Raw genomic sequence first — 17,767 nt, 5'->3', positions numbered from 1 at the left:
GTTGGGATAAAGATGATGTTACAAGAGAACTTTGGACACTTATCATTGGAAAATAAGTGCTACCTAATTGAGAATTTGGAATGACTACAGGTACTAATTAATTATTGATTAGAGTAAGTGGAATGTGGCCTTGGATGAGTTGCTACATTGATCGCATTAATCGAGTACAAATTATCAGATAAGATTTTATACTATATATGGAAAGTTAAGGTTTCGTACGTGGATAATCAAAATCATAAATTATAAAGAAAAGATATGGATATGGTACAGTGTGCCAACTGAATTAAAAAAAGGGGGGGGAGGGATCAGATGAATTTGAAGATTAGAAATAGGGACGTAGAGCGGAATATAAATAGATAATGGTATAAGTACACACTAAAGGGGGGAAGCGGGTGTGAGAAAAAGCAAGTGTCAGATGGAAGCAATTGACACTGCAATATGTTTGATATGGATACTTAAACTTCAAGTGAGATCCCTTGCCGAAATAAATTAGTAAGATCTGAAGGTCAGCAATAAACAGATAGAAGTCAGGATGGTATTTGAGACAAGACCGAGGATCATTTGTAAAGATCTTGTATGATATGGCATTACAAAGTGGGTGCTTATAAAAAGAAAGAGTACGACAAAAGAATGGTAACGAGTAACTTAAGAGATATTATAAAGAATAGCAATGCTATACTAGATTAGAGGCTAAGATTTGTCAATAGAGTTGTGCGCTAATGATGTTACGACTTATAAGTAGCAAAAGGGAGAGATAGAAAATCTCCTATAGTAGGATATGAGAAAATCAAAGGGTAAAATAAAGAAAGGGAAAGGAGTATGACTAGTTAGCTACGAGCGAGCTTTAGTACGAATGAAATATGTAAAGCAGAATGAACCAGGAGAAGGAAGGACTACGACTAAGATTGGACATACTTTATACAAGCTGTAAAAAAATAGTTATGCAACCTACGAATATTTGTATGCTAAGGATGAGACCAAGTGAGTACTTGTTAAGAAGAGTAAGGATTCGGTAATAGCAATGCGGTAATGATATTTTGGGTACTTTAAGGAAAGGTGTAAGATGGTTTGAGCCAAATTACAGAGATAGAATTAGTACTGAGGGCAAATAGGACATAGTTGAGCCCCGATACCGATTGAAAGATACAAGAGAAAAATGCAAGTAAAGCATAAAGACTAGTGAAACGACGCTAAGGTATTTGAGCACCTTCGCATGCTCTTGAAAAGATCGCAACATAATTGTTATACCCCGTATGTTTATATGTCAAATTATTCGCAAGCAAGTCGACTCAAGTTAAAGGCGGAGTCATTTTCGGACACGAAATAGAAACCTTTAAATTTCAATTTTAAATTAGAATATAAATTAATCATAAATTTTATTTAGTGTAAAATATTATTGGGGATTAGTAATTAATTAATTATGATTAATTTATTAAGTAGGAATTAGTGATTAATTAATTTAATTATTGAAAGTGGGCCCAACCCGAAAATAAAATAAAATTAAAACAAATGAAGATACAACTCAACAAATGATTTGGTGAGTCATTTAGTGGTGGCACGTGTAGGGCTATAGGGGATCATATAGGTGATCAAAATAATGACTAGTTAGGATTCATTTCATTTTTTTGCAAAATTGGAGCTTAAAAAAAAAAAAGAGAAAGCAAGAACAATTTCCATGGCTGCTCACGGCCAGCCATGGATGGAGGTGAAAAATTAATTTTTTTTCTTAGTTAATCAAGTTCCAAGCGTTATACAAGTTCAAGGAGTTGATAGCAACATTGGATATTGAATCGAGGAAGAAGAAATTGCGAAATTGGAGCAATTAATAGTAGAAATTCCTCCGAGAAAATTAAGGTAAGGTTTTCTTGTTTTGTGGTGTAATTGTGTTAATAGTGTTGTAATGGAATTATTAAAATCGGATTGGACGAAATTGGAAGTAAGAAAATGCATGAAATCGTTGTTATAGGGTTCAGAAGAATTGTTGGATTGTTAGAATTGTAAGAATTTTATATGTATATCTCTGTTGTTGGTATTTTTGTGTCAACAGGAGAATAATTGGAAATTCAGGTTAGGCGAATATATATGGGAAATGCTGCCCGATTTTCGTTAAGCCCTTAACTAATGGAAAACCCTAAACGAGAATGTATAGGTTAAAGAACAAGTTCTACAAAGTGATGGGCTACGGATTTACGAACTAGAAAGTATAGTTACTGACGATAACGTTACCTTTATGTTAACTAGGCTAAAAGAGCGACAAAGCGAACGGTTTTGCGATTAGTCGTCAACAGGTATGTAAAGCTGTCCCTTCTTTCTTTTTGCATGTCTTAGATTTAAGTGATTAATGATATGAGCTTTGGGGTAATCCTATTCATAAATCTTGAGTGTGATTCATGATTCTTATTCACTTTTTGATGTTAGAACTCTTAAGTGATTGAGCTTCCCTCTTCAGTCTTTTTGTACGTTGGATAATAATCGATATATACCAGCTTCTATTCTTAGGAACTCTATGATGACTCATGTCTTGATTTCTATAAAATGTTTCACAATATATTGACAAGTAACGTTTTGTAACTTCATTACATATTCATACTGTATATCATATGTATGGTTATTGCTCCACCTGATCAGCTGGAATATGATATTCTTAAGCCGGAAGCGGCTTCCCGAAGGGGCCATTATTATTAAGCCGGAAGCGGCTGCCCGAAGGGGCCATCGTTATTATGCCGGAAGCGGCCGTCCGAAGGGACTATTGTGTTATTAGCCGGAAGCGGCCGTCCGAAGGGACTATTGTGTTATTAGCCGGAAGCGACTGTCCGAAGGGACTATTGTGTTATTAGCCGGAAGCGGCTACGAGTAGGATATTCGATATTTATATTGTGTATGCTAGAATTTGTGTAAGGGACCACATGACATGGTTCAAAATGTTGTGCCAGGTTACTCCCGGGCGGCTTTCTAAACTTGCTTACTGTTGCGCTTTTCCTTGTTTTATGATTCAGTACTGCCTTAAATATTCAGTACATATTCCGTACTGACCCCATTTCTTCGGGGGGGGGGGGGGGGGGGGGCTACGTTTCATGCCCGCAGGTAAGATAGTCGGCATGGTGATCCTTCAGCATAAGACTTCTACTCAGCTATCTTGGAGAGCTCCGTTGTTCCGGAGTCTAGACTCTTGGTACAGATCTTATGATGTATATGTATATGTTATCCAGGGGTACGACGGGGCCCTATCCCTATCACACCCTAATCTTGATAGGGCATGATGGTCACCCGACCCCATACTCAGAGCCGAGCGAACCCCGTTAGTTCTCGTTATGTTTATAATCTCACTGGACTCTTAAACCACGAAATGAAATGCATAATGAAAGCTTTCAAAAAATATTCTTCTTATAATTCTCAAATCTAGTAAAATCTATAATCATATGAAACTTGTAACATAAGGCATAATGATGCATCGGCTCGCAGAGCAGCTTACAAGACTGACATGCTATATACGTGACTCTATCTGCAAAGTCTCTAACATCAATCAAGGAACCATAACATAGATGCTCTGACTCGGAAACACTCCGGAAGGAAATGGAGCTCGCCAATCCAGCTAGAACATCTCCTAGCAATGTCCTCAACCCATCTGTATACACCTGCGTGGCATGAAACGCAGCGTCCACAAGAAGGGACGTTAGTACGAGCATTGCACTGAGTATGTAAGGCATGAATAGTAACATAATAAGGGATGTAAATTATGAATAATAACAGAGTGGAAATACAGAGCATATCGTGAGATAAGAGAGTAACCTGTACATGTGAGTGCCTTTTATGACGGATGCCATGCATTCTTAGCTTTCTTTTGAAAAACATTTCTGTTTCATATATATAGAAAATAGAACATATCATATGAGATGATATTAACCGATGTGGGATTCGCCTAAACCAGTGTGCGATTCGCCTAAACCAATGTGGGATTCGCCTAAGGCAAACCTTACACTCACCCCCCACTTTGGGACTCAGGGTTCTTGCTGAGGTTTGACCTACCATTGGGTTTGCCCCACCACTGGGTTTGCCCCACCACCGGGTTTGATACCAACTGATCAGGTGGAAATGCGTCCATAGCGCGACATGTGTCCCTTTTTCCCCACATTCCCCGTATACATATACATATATCATATACATTTAAGCAGCATGCATGTGAGCCCAAAGAAAGTCATGTATCTATCGGAGTGACGTAAGGTAGGTAACCTCCGATTACATTATGGAATAATCATGGTCGCTTTGTCTCGCCTTGAAGGAACAACTATTATAAGGTGAGACTATCAATGAGGAATGACATTAAGAGAACATAGAATAAGATCATAAATCTCATAAGGCGACAATTCATATACTTTGGAATCTTTAAAAATAATCATCATCCATGAATAAAATTGGGAAATCAAGAAATAGCTCAACATTCGTAAATCGTCATTGAAATGGTAAACTTGGAACCTTTAAACATGGAATCGTTCTCATAATAGTTACCGTAGAAAAATATTCTCATCTTTGGCATCATTGTCATCATGATAAAAACATGTCCATCGTTGTTTTCATAAGAGCTTTAAAAATCATAAACCTCTAGTTTGGAAAAATACGACATTTTGGAAAACAACTATGAATTATTAGGAAAGGAATTATGCCTCCGAGTCATAAACATCTAACTTTTGAGAACAAGGAAGATATGGAAACATTTATGAAGCCATAACATAGGAATCATGCCTTTGAAAGAAAGGGACGAGCCTTAACATACTTGTTTGACCTCCTATTAGCTACGCTTATTCGTCCAAGCTCGCAAGTCTACATTTAAGAGGAGTTATACTAACGTTAGACTCTTTATTGCACACTTGTTCCCGGTTTCAAATCAAACTATTCCATATTCTGCCGAAAATCGGGCAGCATCTCCCCTGTTTATATGCCTAGCCCGACATTACAATTCAGCAATCAATCAACAACAACAACAATACCAATATCACAACACTATTATTCATACCAATATATTCCATAAACATCCCACACGATGTTTTTCAACATACAACAACAATATGCACTTCCTTTCGTCCCAATCGAGGAGTATAATCTCATCAACACACTAACAACATTATATACCATCCTTACATGTATAAATCAGTCCATCCACACGGCCACAACGTGTTCAAAACAGCTCATAAACACAACAACTACAACACAACACTTTATGACCCTTCCTCCATAACTATTTTTGTTTTTAAAGCTTGCTAGACCTTCAAATAAACTCAACACAAGAGATGGGATGAATAACATACCTTATACTTGAAGAAACTCAGCCACATCAACTTCCTCCAATGCCAAACTTAGGTAGAGGCAAGAACAATCACCTTTCACGGGCTAGTTTGGTGTAATCTTGTTAAATTCTCGATTTATCGGACTATAATTTTTGGGAGATGTTTTGAGAGACTTCTAGGACCTTTTGGAATGTTAATATGCTGAAAAAATGAGGTTGATGGGGTATTTATATGTCACGACCCAACCCCGTGGGCTGTGACTAGTGCTCGAGATGGACACCCATACACGCTTACTTACCAAATCAGCATATCAATCACTTATCCATATCAAACATATATTAATTATCACAGATATTAAGGGCAGATGTTGTCTTAAGCAGTCGCATATATCAAGCACATCATACAGGAGCCACCAGGGCCGTCGTAGAACATATCGTCCGAAGCATATACATAAGTATATATACATACAAGCCGCTAAGGTTGTCATAGCAAATAGGACCGCTTAGACGCAAATCACATACATAACCGAACAATAATGACCCATGACCCACATATATGTCTACATGCCTCTAACAAACACAACAGAATCATATGACGGGACAGGGCCCCGCCGTACCCCTGAATACACATACATATATATAACGGAAGAGTTTGTACCAAATTATGGGCTCCAAAACATGGGAGCACTCCAAGGCAGCAGAACAGATAGCCTAAGCTGTCGGGTCACTCACATGAACGTCTGTACCTGCAGGCATGAAATGCAGCCCCCGAAGGAAAGGGGGTCAGTACGAAATATGTACTGAGCATGTAAAACATAGAGTAATATGAACAGAATCACAAGCGGAATAAATAGTGCAGGAGATTAGTACAGAAAGTAAGCACGATATGCAAAATAATAAAAATAACTTACTGGAAACACAAACCATGCATGCCAAGAACGGTATCCGGTCCTTTGCGGGACTCGGGGAACGTGGCGCCACATACATCATACTCCAGAAGATTTGCTCTATAATCTCCGTCGCACATAACACATCATAACATATACACGGTACCCGGGAACCGGACATATATACACGAGAACCCGAGAACCAGACACATCATACTCCATAACATATACACGGTAACCGGGGACCGGACACATATACACGGTACCCCAGAACCGGACACATCATACTCCGGAATATATATATATATATATATGGAACCCAACCCTTAAGCAAGGGACTCGGCGAACCATACGCACGATACATACCGGCCCGGGACTCGGTGAAAGAGGTCATAACCCATGCACGAGCAAAGTAGTGAGAAACTATATGCACATAAATCAAGACTCAATAGATACGTACACTTACCAACATCTGAAGGCTCAGAAACAAGTTTCGGGTCAATCCGACTTAGCATAAAAAAGTTATGAGAGTTTGAAGTACAAAACCTTCTACAAGTGTTTCAGAAGCTATTTTTGGAAAATCAAAGCAACGGTCATATCAAGTACCTTACGAATATCGTTATGGATCAAATCAAGTATAGCTTTTGGAATCATATGTACATATCGTAATATATCAAGGCTTAACGGAATAATCGGACGTGCTATTATTTGCAAATCAAGACATTAATCATATCACTTATCTCTCGAATGCAAATTCGGAAATATATCAATAGATCTTCGGACATCATAGATACATATCAAAATCATATGAACAGCTTATGGAAATCAAGGATATTAGCCATCCTAGTGCCTCTAAGAATGGGACTCTCTTTGAAATAATACATATACGTCATTTGTTCATTTCATAAGATCATGCCGAAAGAAAGAAAGGTAAGCCTTACATACCTTGCCCGCTTTCTATGCTAATCCGAACTTAAATCTTACGTTTCGCAAGATCTACAACAATATTCATATATACCAAACATTAGCCATAACACTTAAGAATCCAATTCAAAACCAACACTTTATCTACAAATATTTTGGCAGCATTTCCCCTGTAAATACACCATCCCCGAAAATCTAACTCGGCCAAATCAACAATCAACAATCCAAGAATTCAACTCGGCCAAATTATTAACTACATTACCAACAATCATACTAAGAACTTCAACGATCCATCCCAAAACATATTCTAACATTACAACTCTTGTCACACAATTCACGACATTTCATTTATATCCAATTTAATCACATATATCCAAGCTAACACCAATGATCCTACACTCGAATATTCATCCGACATCATTCTAACATGATTCAAGAATATTTCAAATAATTCACATAATATTTAAAACAACCCATTCAACATACTACTTTACCCGAAACCTTCCAAATTTGACAAGAACAATAACAACACATTTCTTCTCTTCCAACTTCATAGTTACTGTCACAACCCAACCCCGTAGGCCGCGACTAGTGTCCGACGTGGACACTCGCATATACTTACCAACCAAATCTCACTTGTGTCTACATATTATGAATCTCGTGCATCCCAGAATATAAACATATCATTTAAACCATTATTTATATCATAAAACATAGATCGATCATATTAACTTAGCGTAGGGGTAAACCGGGCACAAACCAAGCAAACATCACGGACCAAACACGACCCATGACCCACATACATGTCTACAGGCCTCTACTACAGACAACAAAATCATATGAAGGGACAGGGCCCCGCCGTACCCAAAAAAAAGTAACCGTAAACACGAAACCATGTACAACAGAGAGTTCTGTACCAAAAGTATGGCCTCCGAATCAAAGGAGCACTCCAACAGCAGACTATGTACCCTAGGCTGGCGGATCACCACAATGAACGTCTGTACCTGCGGGCATGAAACGCAGCCCCCGAAGAAAGGGGGTCAGTACGGAATATGTACTGAGTATGTAAAGCATGGAACACAAAGATCAGAACTATAATCGAAACAAGCGATAAAAGAATATGTACATGGTCCAGAATATCAAAATCACTCACTTCCCAGGCCCAGGTCATACAGATCATCACATATCATATAAACTGATATAATCTGTCAGAAGGGTTGCTAAACGAACAGAGTTTCCAGACGCAACTTGTGCCTACCTAGTTCATGTGTCAGACGGAGTGTATAACATACAAGATACTCAGATGGCGTCATATATCAAAAGGAATACGGGACTTACCGAGTGCTCAGATGATATAGTATACCGGTTGAAATACAGGACGTACAGAGTATCAGAACTTACTTTCCAGACGCAGATCACGCATAGTGCACATTATAGTCATATGCCATAACAGGACGCCGTAGCGTATCGGATCAGACGTTGTAACCTGTGAATCATATGATGTTTACAAGGAGTGTGCCACCTCGAGCTCAGCCTAGTACAGTGGTCACACCATACATAAACGTATCGTATCAGGCGGTGTATAGCCGGAGTATATCATATCAGATCATATCATATCATATTAGAACACGCGCCTACAAGGGGTATGCCACCTCGAGCTCGGCCCAGTACAGTGGTCATCCCATGCCGGAACTGCCCGTTTTTCCCGCTCGAGCACTGCCCAGCACACGGGTCACGGATCAGTCTCGGGAGCTTGAGCTCTGCCCAGTACACTCCCAACGCGTCTGCCTGGTATCAGATTATGCAGCGCAGATACTGTCCGCTTTGGGGATCGAGCTCAGCCCAGACCACCCCTCACGGTTTTAGTTCAGAACACAGTAGACAACATAGGGGAACAGCGCACGATAACATATCCTGGCCCGGCTCAGTGAATAGACATGCTAAGGCTCGCACGAGCAGAGTAGTGAGAAACCAGATGCACATAGAAACCAAGACTCGACACACAAGCGTCCTTACCGATACCTGGAGGCTTGGAACATATTTCAGGTCAATCCAACGTAGTATGAGAAAGTTACGAGCGTTTGAAGTACAGAACGCTTTATAAGCGTTTCAGAAGCCTTTTTCGGAGAATCAGAGTCATAGTCATACCAGGCACCTTCAGATGTCCTTACGAATCAGATCAAACGGAGATTTTGGATCCATATGTACATACAGATAGATTATGAACGGTTTTGGTACCGGAACCTCTTCGGACACTTCTAAACAATCTGAAGTCGTAAATGAAAGTTGGAGACGCTAAAGCTTACCGAGAACATTCCTATTGCATACTCACATCAGAGTACTTGTATCAGAATACTCATAGTAGAATACTTACAATAGAACACTTACATCAGAAATCTTGTTTCAGAATGCTTATGTCGAATACTTATTTCAGAAGACTCATATCATAATACTTTATCCGGATACTTATATCAAAATACTTACATTAGATTACTTATATAAAAAATATTTATATCGGAATACTTATATCAAAATACTTCTAGCGGAGTACTTGTAGCGGAACACCTATGCCCGGATACTCATGTCAACAAAAGGGCATGCAGTCGAATTGTTATAGTGCGCGTGACCAATAACCGGCCCGGGAACCGGTGAACGATATCATAATAAAGGGGCACGAGCAGAGTCATGAGCGACTAATACAATTTATAAATCGAAATAGTTATAAAACTTGATATAATCATATATCAGCCCATTAGTCAAACTAGTTCGAACAATTGGTCAATACAGGATTTATTTCACGAAAGTACTTCCAAAATTACATTTATAGTTCGAAATGTAATTTAGAACGTCAGGGACAGTCAAGACATTATTCTATGGTAGCCAAAGTCATAAACAATAGTCTTTTTCCGACACTATACAAAAAAATACGCTTATTAGAACAAACAAAGGAGTCTCGGGATTAGTGGGCCCACCTCGGGTCAAGTCGAGGTGGCGGACTTGAATCACGAGTATTAGGATCTATGGAATCATCAATGGAAGCTTCGAAGCGAATCTATTACATTTACAAGAGTTTCGGACGTTTGATCTTTTTCCAACGAAATGTGAGATTTATAGTTCAATTAGATTGAATGAATAGTACTCAAATTTAAATTCGAATTTCCATGAACAGAATTGCCCCCGAGGTTCAAGTATCGACCTAGTATACTTAGGACATGCCAAAAGAAGGAATGGGTTAGGTTGACATACCTTGCGCGCGTCTTATGCTCGCTTAAACTCGATTCCCGTTTCACCCAGAATCTACAAATGGTCACATTTACGAATTGTAAGTTATGGATTTTAAGGATTCAACTTAAAGTCATAGTTGTCTACCGAAATTTCGGCAGCACCTCCCCTATAAATATAGCACCCCCGAGAATCATCTCGGCTCAAATAGCAGCAACAACAACCCAACAACATCAACAATGCCAACAATCATCACAAAAATGCATTATATCAACAATAGTCTACTTTTCTATATAGTCTACAACTTCCATCCCACTTTCCATTATCCAACTAACATTAACATTTTCCATATTCATTAGCTACTTCAAGATCATCCAAATACATTCAATAGCATTCCAAACAATATTCATGAATTCAAGTATTCCCGCTAATTTCACATTCCATCCGATGTTTCTACAAATGTAACGAAACTTCCAACTCACATTATTTTCCTTCCTAACTCATTAACAACAACCAAAATTCACATTTGAATCTTACATCCATACTTATATAAAAGTCATACAAAATTTACATAATTTCTCATAATTACATACAAGCAAATTCAAGGCTAATTCAAGTCATTAAACTTTCATTTGCATCACAATGGTCACAACGACGCAACTAACAAACTAAATAAACATGAATTCACTACTCCTCCACTCTAACATGGCACACGGCCAAACACACTCTTCACACACACACACACGCCATGCACACACACACCACACTTCCATAATTCTCATCTAATTCTAATCCTTACAACATATATACTCATTCCATAACACAAAAGAGTAGAAATCTTACCTTTTTCTTCAAACTTTCACTTGCCAACACAAGCACTTTCTTCCTTAAAAATTATACCAAGTTGTAGAGCATCTTGAACTTACTAAGAATTCAAGAAGAACAAGATTTTTGGATCAAAATCTAAGACTTGGAAATTTTTCTCCTTTTCTTTCTCCTAGCCGTAGCTCCTCCTCTTTTTTTTTTTTTGTGTTGTTTTGCTCTTATCTTGACTTCATGAAACTTCTAATAAAATGCTAAGGACCCCTTTATTTATACATATTAATCACATGATTGAATTAGTGGGTTGGGCCTCATCCATGGCCGGCCACCCTTCAAATTTTTGGGCCTCAATTCTCTTATTTATTTTTTTTGAGCCCAATTCATCAAGATCTTATTTGTAATTCCCGAAACCAATTTCCAAAATTCCAATTTTGCCCTTAGCCTTCCTCCGTATTTCCGCATTAACATCTTTCATGAATATCACATATGTTAAATAAAATAAAAACATGACCTTATTTCTTACAAGTCAAAATTATTCCCAATTTTCTAAATACGCAACAACACGGGATATAACATCCTCCCCCCCTTTAGAACATTCGTCCTCGAATGTTAAGTTAGCCTTATAGGGTTTTACAAGCATTTCGGGGGAGTTCTCCTTATTTCTTTCAAAATTCTGCCAAACGTCACAATTACTATCCCCTTTTTCACACTCGCCTTGTTCTATTCTCGAATATCATTACGCTAAGACTTTCCGGCTTTAACTAGTGGTGAAACCGACATTAGTCTGCTTATAACAATTACATCGTGTCTTTCGCTTTGTCTTTTAGGTTCCGTTCAGTCAAAGTTTTCATATATCGTAACACTGACTGTTGGGGCCCACCTGTCAGTCAAAACAGCCATAACTGGGATGTGATCTGCACACATATACATTTATTACCATTTCCCTTACAATACATTTTCAAACGCCATTTAAATTTTTTCTAATTCCAGAACTGTGTCGCACTCTCCTTTTCTTCGGCGGCCGAGTTCGCCTTAGCCTACTCGACCTATTTAGGGTTTCTAACCCTTCGGTACATTCTAATTTATTTAGGTTACCCCAGACATCCCATTGGTCTCTTACATCTACGTTTATGAAAACTTTTGTACACTTCCCAGGGGGTCACCCATCCCAGAATTGCTCTGGCCCCAGCACGCTTAACCACGAGACTTTAGTACATTTAGACGCGTTAATGCCGGTATAGTTGCATCGACCGCCCCGCACGACCTTGGTCACATAATTTAGGACAAGTCGGGGACTTGGCAATTTTGGAAAGTTCTCGTAGCGGGTGCCGCTCTGATATAGAGAGGGCCCCTTTATTTCTCCGATTAAGTAACTACTGCGTTAGCCCTTTTTAACTTTTCGACTCTCACTTTTTATCCACATATGTCATTACCTCAGACGATTTTACCAATTTGGGCCTTATCCCAGTCCTACTAACAATCGGGGAGGAACACATGATGAAACAGAATCTGGACCTACCAATGCGTGTGTGTGTATATATATATATATATATTAAGACAAAGTGGACAATATACCTGTAAACACATCTGGTGACGCCTCTGGGTCCTGCCGGCGAGCCAAAGCATATAAGCGGTTCAAAGGACCGCTAGAACCGGAAGCTGCGCCACGACCTCTACCACGGCCCGGTGGTGTCGGCACACTCTGCCCCGTAGGACGTACCGCTACAGATGGAAAAGGTAATTCAGCAACTGACCCGCTAGGCTGGGCTGCACCACCCGAACTGGTCCTATACGGACACTCTCTCATAATGTGGCCTTGACGGCCACAGGAAAAACAAGCATCTATAGCACAATGACATTCTCCAGAGTGGCGTCTCCCACAATAAGGACACCGAGGTCTTGGTGGCCTCGACCGATCGGAACTTCCGTCCACCCGCGAACTCAAGACTCTGGAGCTCTGACCTGCCCCGGAGTACCATGTGTCACCAGACCTCCTGCCCGAACTCTGTGGAGGGGTATCCCATGCTGGCTGGTAAAAATGTCTACTGTGCTGCTGCTGAGACTGTCTGCCTAAGAGTTTCCTAGAATACCCAGCCAATCTAGCCCTCTTGGGTTGTCTCCTGTCACAACCTCTACCCGACTGATCCTCTCTGTGCCGATCCTCCATCCCTAGAGCATAGGCCTGTAATCGGGCGATGTCCATATCAGTCTGCGATACCATCGCCATGCAGCTGTCAACCAAGTAGGGGTCTAACCCTATCACGTACCGGTGCATCCGGTCAGCCATGTCAGCTACTATAGCGGGTGCATACCTAGCCAGAGAATCAAACTCCAAATTATACTCACGAACGCTCCGACCCCCCTGCCGCAACTGCAAAAAACCTATCAACCCGCGCCCGCCGTAGCTCCGGGAGCAAAAAGTGACAGAGCAAAGCAGCCACAAACTCATCCCACGTAGCTGGGGGAGCATTCTCACCTCTGGACAACTCCCAAGACTTGTACCAATTTACCGCTACATCTCGCAGTCTGTGTGAAGCCAGCTCGACAGACTCTGTCTCGGAAGCCCTAACTAGTCCCAGCACACGCCGCATCTGTCGAACGAAATCATGGGGTTCCTATTCGGGCTTAGACCCGTAGAACTCTGGGGGACCACAAGTCAAGAATGCGCGGACCCTCAAACTGTCACGCCTATCCACATCATCACCCCCTAGCCCGCGTCCGCGAGCCTGCCCCGCTACTATCCTCGTCAATAACTGTACTGCCTCCCTCATCGCCCTGTCCTCTGCCCCTGGCTGAGGAGCTGGAGGCTCGGGCGCTGGAGCCTCTGGAGCTAATGGCGGAGCCGCTCCAAGATCGTCTGCTGATGATGGTGTAGCAGAATCCTCTGACAGGGGTGCAATATTGGGCATAATCTGAGTTTGAGCCCGGGTGACTCTCTGTCTCTGACTGGTCTCTCCTGCTTTGCCCTTCTGGGCAGCCGTCGCCTTCTTCGGAGGCATCACTGTAAACATAGCAATCTGTTATAAAGGAGCCACCCTAATAGCACATTTCTATCGCACGATCTAAGATTCAAAGAAAGGGTAACATCCTAAATGTCCTGTAGCCTCCTATTTATAGATGTGGTGTACAACACACCGATAAACAGGACTCAACGAGACACGGCCTGTAGACATTCCGAGGACAACCCGCTCTGATACCACTTTTGTCACGACCCAACCCCGTAGGCCGCGACTAGTGTCCGACGTGGACACTCGCATATACTTACCAACCAAATCTCACTTGTGTCTACATATTATGAATCTCGTGCGTCCCAGAATATAAACATATCATTTAAACCATTATTTATATCATAAAACATAGATCGATCATATTAACTTAGCGTAGGGGTAAACCGGGCACAAACCAAGCAAACATCACGGACCAAACACGACCCATGACCCACATACATGTCTACAGGCCTCTAATACAGACAACAGAATCATATGACGGGATAGGGCCCCCCATACCCAAAAAAAAGTAATCGTAAACACGAAACCATGTACAACAGAGAGTTCTATACAAAAAGTATGGGCTCCGAATAAAAGGAGCACTCCAACAGCAGACTATGTACCCTAGGGTGGCGGATCACCACAATGAGCGTCTGTACCTGCGGGCATGAAACGCAGCCCCCGAAGAAAGGGGGTCAGTACGGAATATATACTGAGTATGTAAAGCATGGAACACAAAGATCAGAACTATAATCGAAACAAGCGATAAAAGAATATGTACATGGTCCAGAATATCAAAATCACTCACTTCCCAGGCCCAGGTCATACAGATCATCACATATCATATAAACCGATATAATCTGTCAGAAGGGTTGCCAAACGAACAGAGTTTCTAGACGCAACTTGTGCCTACCTAGTTCATGTGTCAGACGGAGTGTATAACATACAAGATACTCAGATGGCGTCATATATCAAAAGGAATACGGGACTTACCGAGTGCTCAGATGATATAGTATACCGGTTGAAATACAGGACGTACAGAGTATCAGAACTTACTTTCCAGACGCAGATCACGCATAGTGCACATTATAGTCATATGCCATAACAGGACGCCGTAGCGTATCGGATCAGACGTTGTAACCTGTGAATCATATGATGTTTACAAGGAGTGTGCCACCTCGAGCTCAGCCTAGTACAGTGGTCACACCATACATAAACGTATCGTATCAGGCGACGTATAGCCGGAGTATATCATATCAGATCATATCATATCATATCAGAACACGCGCCTACAAGGGGTATGCCACCTCGAGCTCGGCCCAGTACAGTGGTCATCCCATGCCGGAACTGCCCGTTTTTCCCGCTCGAGCTCTGCCCAGTACACAGGTCACGGATCAGTCTCAGGAGCTCGAGCTCTGCCCAGTACACTCCCAACGCGTCTGCCTGGTATCAGATTATGCAGTGCAGATACTGTCCGCTTTGGGGATCGAGCTCAGCCCAGACCACCCCTCACGGTTTTATTTCAGAACACAGTAGAAAACATAGGGGAACAGCGCACGATAACATATCCTGGCCCGGCTCAGTGAATAGACATGCTTAGTCTCGCACGAGCAGAGTAGTGAGAAACCAGATGCACATAGAAACCAAGACTCGACACACAAGCGTCCTTACCGATACCTGGAGGCTTGGAACATATTTCAGGTCAATCCAACGTAGTATGAGAAAGTTACGAGCGTTTGAAGTACAGAACGCTTTATAAGCGTTTCAGAAGCCTTTTTCGGAGAATCAGAGTCATAGTCATACCAGGCACCTTCAGATGTCCTTACGAATCAGATCAAACGGAGATTTTGGAACCATATGTACATACAGACAGATCATGAACGGTTTTGGTACCGGAACCTCTTCGGACACTTCTAAACAATCCGATGTCGTAAATGAAAGTTGGAGACGCTAAAGCTTACCGAGAACATTCCTATTGGATACTCACATCAGAGTACTTGTATCAGAATACTCATAGTAGAATACTTATAATAGAACACTTACATCAGAAATCTTGTTTCAGAATGCTTATGTCGAATACTTATTTCAGAAGACTCATATCATAATACTTTATCCGGATACTTATATCAAAATACTTACATCAGATTACTTATATCAAAAATATTTATATCGGAATACTTATATCAAAATACTTCTAGCGGAGTACTTGTAGCGGAACACCTATGCCCGGATACTCATGTCAACAAAAGGGCATGCAGTCGAATTGTTATAGTGCGCGTGACCAATAACCGGCCCGGGAACCGGTGAACGATATCATAATAAAGGGGCACGAGCAGAGTCATGAGCGACTAATACAATTTATAAATCGAAATAGTTATAAAACTTGATATAATCATATATCAGCCCATTAGTCAAACTAGTTCGAACAATTGGTCAATACAGGATTTATTTCACGAAAGTACTTCCAAAATTACATTTATAGTTCGAAATGTAATTTAGAACGTCAGGGACAGTCAAGACATTATTCTATGGTAGCCAAAGTCATAAAAAATAGTCTTTTTCCGACACTATACAAAAAAATACGCCTATTAGAACAAACAAAGGAGTCTCCGGATTAGTGGGCCCACCTCGGGTCAAGTCGAGGTGGCGGACCTGAATCACAAGTATTAGGATCTATGGAATCATCAATGGAAGCTTCGAAGCAAATCTATTACATTTACAAGAATTTCGGACGTTTGATCATTTTCCAACGAAATGTGAGATTTATAGTTCAATTAGATTGAATGAATAGTACTCAAATTTAAATTCGAATTTCCATGAACAGAATTGCCCCCGAGGTTCAAGTATCGACCTAGTATACTTAGGACATGCCAAAAGAAGGAATGGGTTAGCTTGACATACCTTGCGCGCGTCTTATGCTCGCTTAAACTCGATTCCCTTTTCACCCAGAATCTACAAATGGTCACATTTACCAATTGTAAGTTATGGATTTTAAGGATTCAACTTAAAGTCATAGTTGTCTACCGAAATTTCGGCAGCACCTCCCCTATAAATATAGCACCCCCGAGAATCATCTCGGCTCAAATAGCAGCAACAACAACCCAACAACATCAACAATGCCAACAATCATCACAAAAATGCATTATATCAACAGTAGTCTACTTTTCTATATAGTCTACAACTTCCATCCCACTTTCCATTATCCAACTAACATCAACATTTTCCATATTCATTAGCTACTTCAAGATCATCCAAATACATTCAATAGCATTCCAAACAATATTAATGAATTCAAGTATTCCCGCTAATTTCACATTCCATCCGATGTTTCTACCAATGTAACGAGACTTCCAACTCACATTATTTTCCTTCCTAACTCATTAACAACAACCAAAATTCACATTTGAATATTACATCCATACTTATATAAAAGTCATACAAAATTTACATAATTTCTCATAACTACATACAAGCAAATTCAAGGCTAATTCAAGTCATTAAACTTTCATTTGCGTCACAATGGTCACAACGACGCATCTAACAAACTAAATAAACATGAATTCTCTACTCCTCCACTCTAACATGGCACACGGCCAAACACACTCTTCACACACACACACGCCATGCACACACACACCACACTT

Source organism: Lycium barbarum, chromosome 6 (assembly GCF_019175385.1).
Source record: "Lycium barbarum isolate Lr01 chromosome 6, ASM1917538v2, whole genome shotgun sequence".
Lineage (NCBI taxonomy): Eukaryota > Viridiplantae > Streptophyta > Magnoliopsida > Solanales > Solanaceae > Lycium > Lycium barbarum.
Note: the sequence above shows the minus strand (reverse complement) of the source record.